This window comes from Amphiura filiformis, chromosome 4 (genome assembly GCF_039555335.1).
Source record: "Amphiura filiformis chromosome 4, Afil_fr2py, whole genome shotgun sequence".
Taxonomy (NCBI): Eukaryota; Metazoa; Echinodermata; class Ophiuroidea; order Amphilepidida; family Amphiuridae; genus Amphiura; species Amphiura filiformis.
In genome coordinates this window covers 83,497,581-83,517,796 of record NC_092631.1, presented here as the reverse complement: position 1 = coordinate 83,517,796, position 20,216 = coordinate 83,497,581, and the positions used below count along the sequence as shown (strand labels likewise).

Below are 20,216 nucleotides of genomic sequence, written 5' to 3'. Positions count from 1 at the left end.
GCATTTTGGAAACTGGAGCATCTATCTGTGGAGAAGTCCAACAATTACTCTTGCAACAAAAGTCAAGCTTTTTCACACTATTTGTGTTACAGTATTGCTCTACGGCTGTGAGTCCTGGGTGATAGCTACTGACATGGTAAATAAGATTAACGCTTTTGGTACATCATGTTGCAGGATAATGCTGAACATCAAGCGCATGACCATGTTAGTAATGCAGGGATCTATACCATCACCAACACCGTGCCTCTTATCAACTCTGTCAAATCACGACAATTACGATTCCTGGGGACATATCTTGAAGATGCGGGAAGATTAACCATGCAGATGATATACTCACGACACCCCATTACATGGTAACAGAAGACCTGGAAGGCAAGAACATCCTACTTGTCTTATGTGCAGAAACTGTTGGGGGACGTTAAAATATTATTATATTACGTTATTTTACTGCCAGATGCCATTACCACTTTGGCTTCAAATTTTAGTACATGGAGAAACTTTGTAGTCGACTACTTCGCAGCCGAATGAAATGAAATGAAAATGAATGGTCTTCCCTTACTTCTTGTTTGTTTTGCTCCAGTTCAAGTTCAAGTTGATATATACTATATAATATATCTACTATATTCCGGGACTATATTATCATGATTATAGAGAATGGTCATACACTAATTCTGTTCCGGGTAGATAATAAAAAGTAAAAGCACAATGTATAAGATATGAAGGATGAGGACAAGTCGGCCTGGACAAACGATTGTGACTAACAATATCTGCTTTAAACAGAATAACAGTATCTGCTTTAAACAAACATCTAAATTTACTTTAAAGCTATCTGGAGCGCGTGGGAATCATGGACAACGTGTTCCGTAATGTGTGGGAATGGAACACAAACAAGAAGACGTCTGTGTGGTTATGGCTTGCAGACAGTATCATGTGATGGAGAAACCGTACAGCAAATTGAATCCAAACCATGTCAACATGAATCAATCTGCCGTAAGTATGAAGGCCAATTTTTTTTATTATGACCCAAAAAGGAAACATGTGCTAAGATGTTTTAAAAACATGTTAAATATATCACCCCGGTGTGGGGTTTTCATCATCAACAGCCCCTGTGCAGCTTTCGACTATATAAATCGGTTGTATAGGTATGATTCTGACAAGTAAACAATAATCAGTTTGTCTCATCTTTATTTGATCACGAATTTAATTTGCACAAGATTTGCATGTTCCCCCTGGAAAATATAATAGCAGCTCAACCTTCAATAATCATTAATTTAATAAAACGAAGCCAACTTAACGATGCACTCATGCATAAATAACGACTTTTTGTATCCAATAATCAGGATATTCGTATTAAAAATTAATCAACATGACTTTCTTGTGAACTCAATCACATCATTAAATTTGAACCGTCGCGACGCGGCGTCGTGGATTTATAAATAATGAACGTATACCGTAGAAACCCGTCTATAAGGAATAGAAGCGACTGTGATGATAGCATATTTCACGCTAGCGCCCTCCACAATATTATATCATTATGGAATTTGAGCAAATCATTTACCGACACAAGCAGGTATACAATGTATTATTTTATCTTTATTTCGCATCTCACGAGCATAGCTCACTTGGCAAGGCATAAGACTTTGGTTCTTTAGATCGGAAGATGGTGAGTTCGAGCCTCATCACGGTCACACAAACTTTTATAAACAAAATATTGTTCAAACTTTTCATTTATATTTTCTTGCATTTTCTAAAGACTCCTTTCGTGATCATTTTTTTTCATATTTAGTTTAATTTATTCTATTGTTTTTCTTTTATTGTTTCTTTTCTTTGTCTTTTTTTCTTGTTTAATTTTATTTTTCTTTATTTTTCTTTGATTCATATAATATTGGCAGGATAAGGAGAGGAGGAACTAAAGACCCATTCAGTGATTTGCTCATCCGGACGATCGTAAAAATCATCAAAATTCACCTTTGTCATTGTCATAGATGTGGTAACATAGCCTGCTAGTGGTTCAGCAGAAAACCGTGTGACACATAATATACATTTGGCTACATTTTATTATACGATAAATACGAATTTATTAAACATGGTAACAAATATTCTCTAGCAGATCGGTTATACGATGGAACTGGTAGGCATAGGCCTATTATAAATTCGGGATATTAAATATCTTCCTGACGAGACAGATCTGCGCATGTGGTCAAAGACGATTCCTTACTAGCCACAGACCGTCCGCTGGAATTAGTTGAATCGCTATGGCTGTTGGTCGGACCTCTCATCTCTCCACATCGATTGTGACCTATCCCCGACATTGCCCTTATGAACTCACATCCTCCTGTTTTATTTCAATACGCTGGCGAAGTTACGTAATAATCGGATTAACTACCATAGCAATAGGTGAAAACAATTTTTGAATATACCGCGTTATACACTGATACGTTCAGGCGGTACCTCTTCATTGAACCATATCATGCTGCACCTGTAAGATCTTTGAAAAGACCAGTATTGTATTCAATCTATGATTGCAGACATACACAGTACAGGTGATGAGTGTAACCTGCTTGTAGCGCAGCGCGATATGTTCAAAATTGTTTTCACCTATTGCTATGGTAATTAATCCGATTAATTACGCAACTTCACCAGCGTATAATGGCCGAATAAATTCTGACCATCACTTGGCTTGTTGGATTCGTCTATACTACAATTCGCTGTCGAAGTGACGTAATAATCGCAATAACTACCATCAAGCAGATTGCACTAATCACCCGCGTATGTCACCAAACATAGACTGAATACCACTCTTTTCATAAATACTAATCTTACATGGCGAGTGATTAGCATTTCTTTGACAACTATGGTTTAATGCATAGGTGCCACGTGAACGATGAAGTGCAGGGATATTCGAAATTGTATTCATCAATTGCTATGGTAGTTAATCCGATTAATTACGTCACATCGACAGCGAATAGCCTATAGTATGGGTTCAAGTGGAACAAAAAATAGTGTATGTCCATTGCTAGCTATGGTAATTAATCATGTTAGTGTTTACATCACTACTTCGGTGAAGACAAGAGAAGTGTGCCTTCTCTACCAACGCCTGTGATATAACAGGTGCAAGCGAAACAAAATTGAATGACCAGAATAGTTTCCTTTGTCAGATGAATTGATTGAAGTTTTTGAAGACACTCTATTCTTGATGGGACAATAGATTCAAATATGGAATAATTATTATTCCTCATCTATTTTTTTGCAACAGAACAATATTTATTTTGATTTCATTTCAAGTAGAAACAAAATCGTGCTTAAGCCAAAAACGCACCCTACCTCAAGAATTGGGATGGCACAAAGGTGCAACATAGGCTTTTATTGCAAAGACGAGGACAGACAAGTAGTTACAACACATCTGTCTAACCGTGGGTTTCGCTATTATTTAGAATAAATGCTTTTACTAGTTTCTATAAAACCACAAAATTAAAAAAAACTAAAAAAAACTAAAAAAAAAAAAAAAAAAAAAAAAAAAAAACGCACCTAAAATTAAAAGTAGAAAGGTAGATTTGAAGAAAGATAAAAAGAACATGTCAAAAAGTTAAAATTAAACGAGAATGAAAAAACGGAACCGGTGCCCGGACCATGCTCTCTTCAGCATGTCTTCAGTTCCAAAGTCTGACGCTCTATCAATTGAGCTATACGATCCTGATATACGAAACAGTCGTTATTATGTCAATACAATTGATTGGTGTTACAACATACTTAGATGGAATGCATAGCCACCCAGTGCCAGTATATATTTGCTCAAACTCCAAATACAACAAGCAACCAATTTTATTGAGGGCGTTTCTTGGGTATATCCTTGTAGACGGGGTTTTACGGTATACTAGTTAATTGCGACGGGTTGTAAATACCCAGGGCCAAAATCGTTGTTTCCACGTGCACTCAAATACACACAACAAAAACACTGATATTATAATTACAACAAATGAAATATATTTAATAAAAAGTGAAAATATAAAGCATATACAGCCTGTCTCAAAACATTGTGCAAGTGAATAGCGCCCGATTTGGCAATTAATACTGTTGTGACATGATGCTTACATCAACGTCAAGGGCGCAATGTTAGCTCTCAAACGCCGTTTGTTTTGTTCAACTTGCTTGTTTCAGTCTCGAGATATGTTTATTTAACAACGAAAGGGTAAAATCACAATTGTGCCACTTTTACTAGGGAAGAGAGTTGTTCATGTAAAATCAATGATAGCTGATGTTGATGTGTCTAATGCAATCCCCCTTCGGGACTCGTGCATTGCACGTATCAACAATTCAGCGCGCGCGCATTATTTTGTCTAATTTCTCTCCCAACAAGTAATACGCGTTCATTAACCTATAGGCTAAGTGCACAATATTTGTTTGTCTTTTAACATGTCTTGTCAATAAGGGGAGGTACTGTCCCAGTGTCGAGGAGCTGAAAATAACCCTTTGCCAGCACCTGCACCAGTAGGTGCAGAAGCTGGATTTTGCCCTCATGGATTTATCTATGGGGGGTGCTCCCAACCTACTCATCTCTATGTTTCACCTTTCACTCTTTCTATAATCTTTTCTTGCTATAATGTTTCATTTCGCAATCCAGTTAGCAAGGATAGGCGAGTCAAACTAGTTGGCTTGGTAGGATGGTTAACATCAGGTTTTGTCTAGGACAATGGGTTTTGTCCTTAGTATAGGGTTTAGCGCCTGATTCCAGGGGCGATTACCGACTGTAATATCATTCTGGGGTACAGGATACAGATCCCCAGTTTGATGGTGAAGGCGAGCGCCACATGGGCACCTTCTTGTGTGCCATCCCCTGTACACCGTGTTCAGTTATACTGTTTCACCGTTTACAGGAGCAGGCAGTGTGGACGCTAACTGGTATTGTGTCTATATCTCTTTCATCTTTTCTTTCTTTCTCTCTTTCTCCCCAATCATAGAGTAAAAGTAGGTTGTTTTTAACATCTTGGGATGTGAATGTCTGACCAGGGAGTTCTTTGGTCATGGAGATCAAGGTTCTTGCTGCTACTGTGGGGCGACACCAGGCCTAATTGCCATAATGGTGAGTCAGTATTGCCAGTTAGCACCACCGCCGACCACCGAGCGGCGGTAAATAAAATAACCCGACCGACTCAGATTTTTCTGAGTGGGTTTTTCGTCAACACCCTGATAGAAGAAATGCTATCTAAAGGTAGACACATGTCGCAGGGCGACCATCAATGGGCAGCAGCATTGATGTACTCATTCTTGGTGGAAGAGCTATCAGCCAACAGCAGAATGATGGAAGCTGGCAGTCGGATGATTTGATCTTTCTTATGACTGGCAGCAATGGTCGAGTTAGAGGACTACTGTTGGTGAAGAAGGAAACGGGAACCCACTTCACTATTTTTCCCAAGACAACCTAAATGATGAAGTCTTCTAAGAGTGGGGCAGTCACCAGCCCGGCAAACCAAGGTGATACCTCTGGCTCCGGAGGGGAAAGGAACGGGAAACAAACGTGTACCTTTGGAAGGTCCTGTAATGACGCTTTGCAGGCTGATGAAAGGGCTGGAACAAAGGACAAAATCTTAAACTTAAGGCATATAATAATCGTTTTGGCACATGGAATGTGAGAAGTATGACAGACGATAGCAAACTGCACATTATAGAAAGAGAAATGGGGAGATGTAATATTCCGATCTGTAGATTAGCAGAAGTCAGGTGGACTGGCAAAGGTCATTTCTCTCTTGATGATGGACATACTGTATATTATTCTGGCACTGATAGACTAAAGAGGAATGGAGTAGGTTTCATTCTATCAAGAGAAACAGCAAAATGTGTCCTCGGCTACAATCCAATCAGTGACAGACTGATAACCATCCGTCTCCAAGCAAGACCTGTCAACATCTCAGTAGTTCAGGCATATGCTCCAACCTCGACAGCAGATGATGAGACAATTGATTCCTTCTTCCATGAACTCCAAGAAACCATCAACAAAATTCCTAATAGAGATATTACCATCATCATGGGGGATTTCAATGCCAAAGTTGGAAATGACCTGGTTAACAATGATGCCGTTGGAAAGTTTGGACTGGGCAAAGCTAAGAGAGGGGAAAGACTAGCTGATTTCTGCAACGAAAATGAGCTGATCGTAACAAACACGCTATTCCAACAGCATCCTAGACGGCTTTACACCTGGATATCTCCAGATGGGAGGACCAGAAATAAGATAGATTACATCTTAATCAAACGAAGATGGAGGTCGAGTGTAAAGGTAGCAAAAACATACCCAGGAGCAGATTTTGGCTCAGATCACCAGCTTCTGGTTGCTGAAATTCGATCAAAGCTTAAGTCAGTCAAACGGGACACTCCTCCACGTAGATATGATGTTAATCGTATTAATGATCAGTACCGAGTGGAAGTCAGGAACTCTTTTCAGATACTCCTCGAACAGGAAGAAGAGTGGACACCTAATGAATTATGGGAACAAACCAAGAAGGCAATCTCTACAGCAGCACAGAACAACTTGCCGAAACCAAAGAAAACCCGATCGCCATGGATATCAGAGGAAGTGGGTACAATGGCAGACGAAAGACGACAGGTGAAAGCAAGAGGCATACTAACGGAGAAGGACAAAAGGCACTATAAAGACCTAAGCAGGAGAATTCAACGCAGAACCAGACAAGATAAACAGGATTTTCTTGAAAGGAAATGCAAAGAGGTTGAATCACATTCTTCTACCAACCACTCCAGGGATCTCTTTAGAGCAGTGAAAGAAATCACAGGGAAGAAAACACCAAAGCTGGATGTAATCAAAGATGAAGATGGTGAAATTCTAACTGAGAGTGATCAAATCAAACAGAGGTGGCAACAGTACTGTCAAGGGCTGTATGCAAGTAAAGATGGTTTAGGAGGTGCAACAGAACCAATTGAGGTTGATGAAAATGAACCTGACATACTGAGATCAGAAGTGGTGATGGCAATGAAGAAAATGAGGACAGGTAAAGCACCAGGATATGATGATATCCCAGCTGAGTTGATCAAAGAAACCGGAGACGAAGGAGTGGATGTGATGCACAAATTATGCAATCTTCTATGGAAAGACAAGAGCTGGCCGATAGACTGGACCAGATCAATATTCCTACCACTCCCCAAAAAGGGCGACACAAGAGAATGCACAAACAACAGGACCATCTCTCTAATCTCCCATGCAAGTAAGATCATGCTGTACATTACGGTTGAGAGGATCAAACAGCACATGCGTCGTGAGATTCCCCCAGAGCAGGCCGGTTTTGTGGAAGGCAGAGGCACAAGAGACCAAATAGCAAACATCAGAAATATTACAGAGAAAGCTATTGAATTCAACCGTCCAATCTACATGTGCTTCATCGACTATTCAAAAGCATTTGATACTGTTCAACATCAAAAACTGTGGGACACCTTAGTATCAATGGGCTTCCCAAAACATGTGGTAGAACTGCTTAGGACACTCTATGACGATCAGGAATCAATTGTTAGAACAACATGTGGTGACAGTACCTGGTTCAAAATCGAGCAAGGGGTGAAACAAGGATGCATTTTGTCTCCTCATCTGTTTAATGCATATGCAGAGTATATTATGCGAATGGCCCTTGAGAGTTGCAGCATTGGAATATCTGTCGGAGGCAGAACCATCAACAACTTACGGTATGCGGACGACACTACCCTATTAGCAGACAGTGCTTGTGAACTTGAGGAGCTGATTGAAAGAGTGAGAACGGAGAGTGAAAACTTTGGGCTTTTTCTAAATGTAAGCAAAACCAAGGTGATGGTCATCAACCAACAAGAAGAGAACACCACTATTCATGCAGGAAACCAAGCAATTGAGGTTATCAAACAGTTCAACTTCCTTGGATCCATGATTTCAAACCAAGGCGGATGCTCTACTGAGATCAGACGTCGCATAGCAATGGCAAAAACATCAATGTGCACCATGCACAAGTTATGGAAGGACAGAAGCATCAGCAAGTCAACAAAGATTAGACTTGTCTCCTCTTTGATTTTCCCGATCGCAACATATGCATGTGAAACGTGGGTGATCAATGCGGCAGATCAAAGAAGGATTGAAGCGTTTGAGATGTGGTGCTAGAGAAAACTTCTATGCATACCATGGACCGCCAAAAGGACAAATGAGAGTGTTCGGCATGAAATAGGAGAGAAAGTCTCACTCATCAACTCAGTGAGGAAACAGAAGTTACAGTATTTTAGACATGTTGCCAGGCGAGAAGGAGTCAATCTAGAGAAAGTGATAATGTTCGGAAAAGTTGAGGGGAAGAGAAGCAGAGGAAGACAGAGACTCAGGTGGACAGATGGAATTGTTTCGTTAACCACAATGTCAATTTACAGCTGTTACACCAAAGCACAAGATCGACATGAGTGGAGAAACTTCATCAGAAAGGTCACGAATACTCAGATATGAGTAGATCGACGACGACGACGATGTCTTGTCACTTAAAAGTGACTAAGAGAACAGTATTTACCATGATAAATTCATTGACATGCACATGTATTTAATTTTACAGCAGAATGTGAAATATTTATTGATCTTTTTATCTCTTTTAAGTGGAAAAAGAGAATCATTATTCCTACATCATGATAAAACAGTAAAAACAGTAAAAAAATGTACTGTGTATTTGATGCAGTGCAATTGCGGCGTTAACTTGGTAATGCGACGAGTTACGATGAGTTGCACGGCTTATTAAAAGTGATCGATATATCGGAAACGCAACGTAAAGCATCGCAACGCAACTGCAACGTAGTATGAACGGACCTTTAGAGTGACATGGAGATATCTTGGTTTGACCAGATGCTGCTTTTTAGTCACTCAAATTCCGCAGGTTGCTAATCTGGTACGCCGTATGACATCGACCTCTAACTGTGGACACATTGTAATACACAAAAAAACAAAGCCTTCCGCTTTGGGATGTCTTGTTGGTCTGCAGACATGATTTTGCATATCGTGAGGGTAGAGCTAATTTTCATCCCCATCGGAGATTTTCAAATAAAAATTCATGAAGTATGTGCATTTTGCCCATTGTTTTTGCGCAAGTCACTAATCTCTTGATATATGGTTTGGCACTCAGAATTAAATATATTCATACGGGATACTAATGCATGGAATCTTCTTTTGAGGAACTGTCCACATTTTATATCTGAAGCGGTGAGTTGCGTCTAGACATTTATATCATTACCATGATTACTCAAATATGATCTTTGATCAGTATTTGATCAGTACTAATATGTCATGTACTAAAACAACCTTACAGTTGTTATCATAAAGATATAGCTAGATAATCATCTTTATAACGTTAAAGGTATATAACCTGTCATCAATTGTCACTGTATAATTCTGCGGACGTTCAATGCTAATTCATAATCAGCATATCGACTTGGAAAGCATTTTCTCAACTCTCTTAGTCGTCATGTTTGCGATTATACCACTAATTATCTGCTTTTTATCCATTGTTAATACCTGTCATTCCTCAAAATATTGTCCAAATTCGACGGATGATCTCCTCCCAGGCTGGCAGCATGCACCGGGCACTCTGGATGACTTTCCTCGCATACATGGAATAACGCATATCAATCCGTGGAGTTACATGGAACGCTTAGGTTTATATAAGATCATGCTAAATGTCACTGACCATCTCATACCGTCGTCACTTGACGAGGATGTTGATGATGATGATCCGGATGTTGATGAAAAACCTTTGAACCAGGAGAATATACTATGGGGGTTACCTGTTCAATTCAGTTGGCAGTTCCAAACTCACAGATTGCAGGATTTCAGTAATAATTCCAACAACGGGACTGGCATACTTCAGACTTTAAATGAATCCGTCAACTGCATTTCTTCCAACAGTTGGTGGGGTAGCATGAATTATTATCTTTCTGTAATACCGTTCCTAGGAGCACTAAATTCCGGTATCATTCCTCAAAGATACCCAATCGTGATACAAAAACCACCACAACATTCAAATAACTTTTGCACAAGTTCAAAAGAATGCCGGACATTTGTTCCCGAAGCGATGCAGTTTTGGACAGAATTCTTCCAGGAAATGATGGTACAATCGAGGAAGGGGAATTCGATTCTTCCACCACCAACTTTGAGTCCACGGAAGAGCAGGCTTCTTGAGATGATGTGGAAAGCACATGTGTCTTCATTGCATTCTGTTGTTGATGTTTTCAATGGTGTTCTTGGTTTGATGTCGAAACCAGAGCAACACCTTGGATTGTCATGGGCTAATGTGGTTGAATACGTCGCTTTAACAAGGTTAGATGTTGTGTTAGTATTATATACGCACACAATAAAAACATCAAAAGGTTCCAGTCTATGGTTACCGTACCCATGCAGCCATGCGCCTGATACATACACTAAACGTAAGTATTGCAACATCTCCAAAAATAGAGGTTTTCTGTTAAAATGAGTAAACACTCAATCGGCTTCTATCAATTCTTTATTACGTCATACGGTAGGCCTATGTGTCAAGAATCTTCCCATGAAAATTTTTTACTTAACTATATAGTCACAGGGGAAAGTGTTGTCGGATTTGATGGCAAAATACTTTAAAATGGCGGAAGTTCAAAAAATTGTTTAATGACGAGAGTGTGATGCTTTGATCCATAGAATAACCGGAAGGCTACAGTGCAGGAGCCAAATGGTTTATTTAGCTTGGAAATGGTAACTTTTGTTGCACAGAATAGGTGGTCAGACGAAACCATCATGGAAAGAAGACAACAGTATTCCAAAGATTGCAAGACCGCGAAAGACTGAAAATCTTAAACTACAATAATACGGTCACGTGACAATCGGTAAATCCCGTACAGGATAGTACGAAAAATCATTTTCACTGCTCACGTGACCTATCATTTGCAGTCGAAGATTTTCATAGAACTGACCCAGTTCCTCAGACAACGAGGCCGTGCGCGCTAACTCTAAGCGCTATAGCGGGTACAGGTCTCGGCACTGGTTCCAGTGATAAGATGTTCAGTCTCGCAATCTTAGGAATACTTCTGTCTTCTCTCCCTGTGGGTTTCTTCTGATCACCACTTCTGTGCATCTTTCTCCCGTCACCATTCTCCTGGCCACACTTCCCAGGCCAAATAAACCCACTGGCTCCAATATTGAAACCTTTTGGGTATTCTCTGTACCAAAAAACCTCGCCCTCTTTGCGTTAGACGATTTCTTGCACTTCCGCCAACTCGAGTATATTATATACATTCATAATATAACAATTTCTTATAAGGAGCAATATCCAGTTTGATCAAGGCGCCATACAAAATACAGCCTGTCTAAAAAAATTGTGCAAGTGAAAAGCGCCCTCTTTGGCAATAAGAAATTACTGTTGTGACATGATGCTTACATCAACGTCATGGGTGTATTCTTAGTTTTTAAATGCCGTTTGTTCTGTTCAACTTGCTTGTTTCAATCTCGAGATATGTTTAGTTAACAACGAAAGGGTAAAATCACAATTGTGCCACTTTTACCAGGGAGCAGGTTTGTACTGTACATGTAAATCAGTGATAGCTGATGTTGATGCGTCTAATGCCCCCCTTTTTTTTCGGGGCTTGTGCATTAGATGCATCAACATCAGCGCGCGTGCATTATACAGGGTGTCCCAAAAATGAGGCCCCTCATTGCGCCCTCTTTTTCTCCTATTTCTGAAAAGTTGATGGAACATATTTTGGTATGTAACGAAACCTTGAGTCGTTAGCTTTAATAAACCAAAACAATTATATCAATCGGCTCACAACTTATGAAGATATGCTCTTTTAAAGAAATGTACCCGTTTTTCACTCTGTCCACGGAGAAGGTTTGGCTCAGGGGCTATTTTAGATGAAAAAATTCACTGCACGTTGGCGATGTAAAGTCTTGGTGATCAACCAGCGGCAACAAGCTTGCGGGGAGGGGTGTTGGAGGCAGGGGTGTAGGCAGGATAGCCCCCCCAAAAAAACCAAACAAACACCAAAGGCCAAAAAGTTTCAATTTGCGAGCGTAGCGAGCATAAAAAACATGTTTTTTATGCTTTTTCTGTCAAACAAGATCCAAATTTGCCCATTTGCAAGCGTAGCGATCAAAAAATTCAGGTTCTTTATACTTTCTTGGTCAAAAAAAGTCCAACATTTGAGAAACGGTCCATTTTTTCCTAAGGTCCCATTTTTCAAAATCAGCCTCCAAAAATAAAACCTGGCTACGCCCCTGGTTATAGGGGAATTTCCTCCTTCGAGTTTGGGAGATTTTATATACAACATCACCCATTTAAGCGACTCATTTTTGACCGTATTTACCATATTTACCAGATTGGACACTTGACACTCTTGAGTTATAAAGCAACGTTAAGCCTTATCTACAAACAAACCTGCAAAATACTCTTTTTTGCTCTTATTTTGTTACTTTTTGAAAACGAAATGAGTGCAAAATACTCTTCCACTTTCACACAAAAATCACCCTAACATTGTATTTAAAAAAAAAAGCAACTTGGCCGAAGGCCCAACAAAATGATTTTAGGGGGGGGGGAATTTCTGCAGTCCAACACTTTGCTCACTTATATGGATTATAGGGACTATTTTTTATTGGCAGGTTGATCAATGTTGCGAGCTCAAACGGGTTGGATGGGTCCTTCGATCCCCTGGTGGTGTCGTGTATCAAAGCCCCTGGCGGGGGCCCAGGGTGTAGAGCCCCAAGCTCACCACTAGTTTTTACATTTAGGCCTTTTCAAGGTATCGGACCGTAGAGCTTCCCCAGCACTCATATTGATGATTTATATAATTTAGAAAGGATGGAACTATGATCTCTGATTTTTGAAGAAGTTCGAGATGAAAAAATAAATTTTCAAAGGGATAAAAATTACGAAGCCGGTTCGCTGACCTGCGCGAAGCGCGAAAAAAAAAGCATTTTAATGCTAAAATGAGCTAAAAATTGGGTTAATATCACTCTCTTTTTCTTCGCATGGGCGTAGATTTCAGGTAGGATAAAATGGCCAAATATGAGGTTAATTTTGTCAGAAACTCACTCACGGGGGTCAACATAGGGGATGATGATTGTGACCATCCCCAATATAAAAAAATGGTGGATCACCCCCCCGGTATCTAGGCCTCTGTCTTTTTGTTGCGATCTCAAGCGTTGCCCATATAGCAAGCATGTTAGCAAATGGAAAGCTGCCAGACCTTGTTTAGATTGTGAGCAAAGCGTGAGGGAGTTGATACTAAGTAGCGGTACGCCAGCTATGCGTATAATAATGCATAAGGCCCTTTGAAAATTGGAGTTTTCAAGAAACACAAGGAAAGGGGTGATGAAGTGTTAAGTGCGCGCAGCGCGAAAATTTTGAAACTTTACCAGAAAGTGACCATACGGTAGGTGCTACATTTAAGGCATCCCTATTGAGTTTGTCGAATTGCATCGAATTTTTTTAAGCACGGATTTTTAATTCTCACTGCACGGAATTTTAATCTCACTGCACAAACGTGCCAGGAGGCACGTTAAAATAGCCCCTGGTTTGGCTACTTCAAAGATTGAAAAGGAGTACACGTACCATGCATGAATATCAAACATTCCTCAATGAGAACTTTATAAAATAACTTTATTTATGGAATGGGCTTTACCGGTGGGTTTAATGGATGCCGAATGGGACTTCTTTTGCTTTACTTACAATTACTTATTTTTTCTTGGTTATTTATGCCTTTTTGTTTTATTATGTTTCTTACTTTCTTACTTTGTTGTTTCTTGCTTTCTTTTTTATTTACAACATCTCTCTTTTTAGGATAAAAGGTAACCCTAAAAGACTGTTTGGTTTGTCTTTGGTTCTTCTGAAGTGAGTTTACTGTGCTGCTCTGCCCTCTACCTGGTTGCCTCCTTGGCGAATACAGGTTTCAGCCCTAGTCCTCATTTCATCAATTGCGTTGCGTACCATCATTGTGCGCCGGATACTTGCGAATGCATTCAGTAATACGTTTGCGAAGATCTTAGATTTTGCCACAAAGGAAAAAAATCAAGTGGTGTGAGGTCTGGTGATCGTGCAGGTCACTCCACAGCATGAGCCATCCCAACCACTCTGTTTGCTATCCGCGGACAGAGTGAAAAAAGGGTACTTTTATTCAAAAGGGCATATCTTCAAAAGTTGTCAACCGATTGAAATATTTGTTTTGGTTTATTAAAGCTAACGTTTGAAGGTTTATCTACATGCCAAAAAATACATGAAAAAGAGGGCGCAATGAGGGGCCTCTTTGTTTTGGGACACCCTGTATTGTCTAATTTTCTCCCAAAAAGTAAGTTTATTAACATTTAAGTGTGCAATATCTGTGTGTCTTTTAACATGTCTTAAAGCAATAATGTGTGATATGCATAAAGAATAGATTCCTATTTAAATGTTTGAATTCACTGATCACATTATCCCCTTTTAATTTTGAGCCAAACAAATGAGGTATAACGAAGAAAATTGCGATTTCATTCCAGCGCCTACAATGCATGTACTACGCTCGGCGATCGTAACGTGTAATAGTGCACGGAGCATCGCGCTCGACGTGTGAACTATGTTTTGATATAATAAAAATTCCTTTAAAAAGGAACAGGGCGAACAAATGAGGAAGTGTCAAGATAAAGGTGTAGTTATTTTATTGTTTGAACTGTTTCTATAATTCGCATCGATCATTATCGAACCGGTATCGAACCCCAACGGTTTTTGTATTTATATTATTTATTAACATAGGCCTATTTGTTTGTGATATTTCAAGCGTTTTAAAATTTCAAAATAATCCCATTCAATTACACGGTTGACGGTGGAAATTTACTGAATTTAGAGAATGCACTGCGACCACCACCTGAGACTTATCAAAATAATATTATTAACTAATCCCATAACTGTTCAAATAACAGCCCTCACTTAACAGACATTAAGTCTCAATTGACAGGGTCCGTAAGTGCTTAAGTAAATATATTTTCTCTTTATCGCCTGCCTAAGTTTCCCCATTTAAGGGATGGGGTATGAACGTTTGGACAGTATTATTGTGGGACATTAGAGCACATCAGACATGTCGAATTGCATTCTGAATACGAAGAATGTCCTTTTGATATAAAATAATTTTGATTTTTTGAAATTCGCAAATGATGATTTTTACTTAAAGTGTATGTAGGTGGGATGAAAAAGCCGACGATCAATTGAAAATGTTGACCTTTCGTATTGAAGATATGGATCTTTTTCCCAAAACACAACAAAAATTAGGTCATTTTGGGAAAAAAGTCCATATTTTCAATATGAAAGGTCAACATTTTTCAATTGAACGCTTTTCCTCCCAGCTACATACACTTTAAGAATATATGTCATTAGATTTATAAAATTTACTTCGAGGACTGTTATATATCAAAAATATGAAAAATATCAAATTTTAATAATTTGTCATAAAATTTGTAGGCCTATTAGATCGTGATTTTCAAAAATGAAAATTATTTGATATCAGAAAGACATTCTTCGTATTAGGAATGCAATTCCATGTCCCACGAAAAATACTATCGAATCGCCCATTCCAGATCCCTTAAGTACTCTCTCTCATTTACTCAAGGTTGTGTTTGTATAAATGAATTCAGTTATATAAACACAGCCTTGTGAAAAGGTCATGTTGACATAAATTAATTGACTGTGTGGTTAAACATGTTAAAGTATCGTTAACAGATTCTATACGCTAGATAGCAGAACAACAAGCACATACAGGCAAGTATTTTGCCAGTATCAATAAAACTATAATGAGGCTATTAATGTAGCCCAACTGTACGTACAATCTGGCAATACCGCTAAATCTTAAAGAAATGAAAAATATCTGTTGCAATTTTCGGATTTGCATAAAAGTAATTCTAGTTCATCCAAGTTGTAAAACAATTATTTCTTTTAATACAAACACATTCCTTGGTAAGACATCTTTATAGCACTGTTTGAATATCAACATGAAGTAGTAATGACAAATTTAAATGTACACTATCGCCTCTGTAGTTTCCTGATTACATAGACAGCACGATTATTTTATTTTTATTCTGCAACGCTGTGAGGAAATAAGTATGCCAAAACCCATCGCAATCAGGACGCAAAATGCTTCGCATTTTTCGCCCAAAAAGTTAAATTTTACTATTAAAGCACTTCAGGCTTAGTCTTTTACGTGGTATTTTAGTACACCACTGGGCATTATAATTATGCAAAAAGTAGAAATCCGAGTAAAATTGAGGGCGTCGCTGTGAAGCAAATCACACATTCTGGCTTTAAGTGACAAAGAGAACAGTATTTACCATGATAAAATCATTGACATGCACATGTATTTAATTTTACAGCAGAATATGAAATATTTATTTATCTTTTAATCTGTTTTAAGTGGAAAAGAGAATCATTATACTTGCATCATGATAAAACAGTAAAAACAATTTTGTATTGTTGTGTAATTGATGCATTCTTTCGATTTCACAAAGGAACCCTAGATAAACTTGATGCTATCACTGATTTACATGTACAGCCATCTTCTCTAGTAAAAGTGGCACAATTGTGATTTTACCTTTTCGTTTAACTAAACATATCTCGGGATTAAAACAAGCAGATTGAACAAGCACATTGAATATCGTTGTGTCATGATGCTTATATCAACGTCAAGGGAGCAGTCTTAGCTCTTAAATGCCGTTTGTTCTGTTCAATTTGCTTGTTTTAATCTCGAGATAGGTTTAGTTAACAACGAAAGGGTAAAATCACAATTGTGCCACTTTTACTAGGAAAGAGGGCTGTACATGTAAATCAATGATAGCTGATGTTGATGCGTGTAATGCACTCCCCGTTCGGGGCTTGTGCATTAGACGCATCAATATCAGCGCGCGTGCATTTTTTGTCTTATTTCTCTCCCAACAAGTAAATACGCGTTCATTAACCTGTAAGTGTGCAATATTTGTTTTTCTTTTAACATGTCTTGAGTGACAAAGAGAACAGTAGTTACCATGACAAAATCATTGACATGTACATGTATTTAATTTTACAACAGAATGTGAAATATTTATTTATCTTTTAATATGTTATAAGTAGAAAAAGAGAATCATTATACCTGTATCATGATAAAACAGTAAAAACAATGATTTTGTATTGTTGTGTAATTGATGCATTCTTTTGATTTCACGAAGGAACTCTTGATAAACTTGATGCTATATCATTGATTATATGTGCAGCCATCTTCCCTGGTAAAAGTGGCACAAATGTGATTTTACCCTTTCGTTGTTAACTAAACATATCTCGAGATTAAAATAAGCAAAGTGAACAGAACAAACGACATTTAAAAGCTAAGACTACACCCTTGACGTTGATGTAAGCATGCATGTCACGACGGTATTTTCTAATTGCCGAAGAGGGCGCTTTTCACTTGCACAATTCTTTTTGCTGTATTATATTTACGTATCTACCTACTTACCTATTTTGAGGATGTTGCATATTGTAAACTTATGTTGAGTGTAGGCCTATGTATTGTATGTATATCACGGGGTTCTATACGTCATGTTGTAGTTTACTGTTACCAGCGCCTTGTATAAAACTATGTTACAATGTGGGGTCTTATAAGGCTATAAGCCATGTTTTACTAATGGTTAGCCATCGATATGGTTTATGGTTTATACAAAAAGATAGTTATACCCAGCGCAATGGTAAGACAACGTCTTGTGAGGTTTTATAAGTTAGTTGCATTTATGGTTTATGGTTAATACCTAGTGCCTGAAAAGACGACTTGAAATTCTCATGGCTTAAAAAGTCGTAATTTAGTGGAAAGAAAGCGTTATATATTTTGGACCCAGTACTGTACGTCATGTTTGAACAACATTTGTTAATTGGAGTCTCCCGTTTTAGGATTGGCATCATGGGGCAGGAAAACCTCTTGTGCGCATTGGACCTTTGTTAAGGGATCTAAAATGAGCGTTTATTGCGTTTCGACAGTATTTTTTGTGGGACATGAGAGCACCTCGGACCTATCGAATTGCATTCTGAATACGAAGCATGTCTTTCTGATATCAAATAATTTTCATTTTTGAAAATCACAATATAATACAAATTTTATGACAAATTATAAAAATTTGATATTTTTCAAATTTTTGATATATAACAGTCCTCGAAGTAAATTATATAAATCTAATGATATATTCATAAAGTGTATGTAGCAGGGAGGAAAAGCCGACGATCAATTGAAAATTTTGACCTTTTATATTGAAGATATGGATTTTTTCCAAAAAGACCTAATTTTTTTTGGTTTTTGGAAAAAAAATCCATATCTTCAATACGAAAGTTCAAAATTTTCAATTGATCGTCGGCTTTTCATCCCACCTACATACACTTTAAGTATAAATCATCAGATTTATAAAGTTTACTTCAAGTACTGTTAAATATCAAAAATATCAATTTTAATGATTTGCCATAAAATGTGTATTAAATTGCGAATTTCAAAAATCAAAATTATTTGATATCAGAATGACATTCTTCGTATTCAGAATGCAATTCGATATGTCTGATGTGCTCTGATGTCCCAAAATAAATACTGTCCAAACGTTCATACCCCAGCCCTTAATATACATGCCTCACAAATCCGAGGTCCTCGCTTTTATCACCGGGCGAAATCAATATGTCACCACAGCGAAATATCACATTTTGTTTCTGTCATCAATATTATGTAGTTTCATAGTACAATATATATTCATAATTAGGTTATTAATTGCTTCTTTTCTGCCTCAGATTTGAGTTGAATTACAATAAGTCCGTCCATCTTAATCAGCTGGTTTTACCACCGAGAATTCTTGAGGATCAAGATCGTCCAGCACCATTTATTAAGGGTTTATCAATTCAAAATAACTTTGCAATATGGCTGATGGAATCCATGTATTCTGTCGACTGGCGTTATGGTAGGTGTGACAAAAAATAATTTAACAATGAAATTTCATTCAAAAAGAAATCTTAAATCTTTAAATTTCAGTATGCGACTTACATTAGTGGCAACTGGAACCATTCCATTGACACCAAAGGTCGGCAGATCATAATTCGGAACGATGGTTTTGCCAAATGAATTTTCTAGCTACTCTTCTAAACAATAACTACTTGTTGTAATTATTACAGTAGCAGCAATGACGACTACAGCATCAACCTTCGAGTAGGGATTTAGCACGATTCGAAGCTTGTGTCGAATTTCTGTAATGTGTACTTTTTACGAAATTTTGACATTTAGACTGCGCCATCTGAATTACGTTTTGAAATTAGCAAATTGTAGAAATTTCGCAATGTCTTAAAAAATACAATACAAAGTAAATTGTTCATTCAGTATCAAAGTTTTGTAACGTTTCGACAATTTTCAAGATAAAGTCACAAAGCACGAAATTCTAACCAACGGTAGAAGTTCACGAAATGTTAGCAAGACAATTTACCAACATTGTTATTTTTTGACAATTACAAGTCTTTGACGCAGAACACTCAGACAAAATAATATTCCAGTCACCAATTTGCATTTTCTTTTTGTCTCTGTAGATGATGCGTTGAAGAAGGCTTTCACTGGCATGATGTGCACTGAACGCATCCGAGCAGACGCGCGTTATATCATGGAACACCTCTTGTCAGATCCCTGGAAGATTTTGACAATATTGCCGAGTTTTGTTTACAACATTCTGACACAATGCAGTGACATAGGATTGAATTGGGTTGGAAGTTCGCTGATTTCATTTTGCATGCAGATTGGACATGTAGATGTGTCCTAATAAACTTATATTTTGTATGATGTCATTAATTCTCGATCATGTGAACGTCATAGTACATATTATGTTAACAATGTAATCAAAATTAATTAAAAAGGTCTGTAAATATTCCCGGGGGGACACTCAATTTTTTTTTTGGTAGGGTGTGCCACCGCCAGTTTCGAACTTGAGGTCTAAGGAACTGATCGGCAGGTCAAAAGGGGGTCTAGGGAACTGATCGGCCGGTCAAAAGGGGGGTCTTGGGAACTGTTTGACCGGCCAAAAGGGGGGTCTTGGGAACTGATCAGCCGCCAAAATCTGAAAAATCTCGCCGGCAACTAAAACCATGCAGGCCAAACCAGGGTTCAATTTTGTTGCGTTTTTGCCACAGATTTTTGAAGGAATCGATTTCACTTTGAATTGTGCATTGAATTATTAAATCAGGAAAACCATTAATGCAAAATAG

General features: G+C 38.2%; 1 long non-coding RNA gene across 1 annotated transcript; it reads left to right on the top strand.

Annotated features, from left to right (window-relative positions):
• The first annotated feature begins 631 nt into the window (after positions 1–631).
• On the top strand, positions 632–19,803 carry LOC140151532 (uncharacterized). The gene is made up of 3 exons (XR_011858946.1): positions 632–990; positions 18,765–18,931; positions 19,548–19,803. It is a non-coding gene; the product is annotated as an uncharacterized lncRNA (long non-coding RNA).
• The last annotated feature ends 413 nt before the right edge of the window (positions 19,804–20,216 follow it).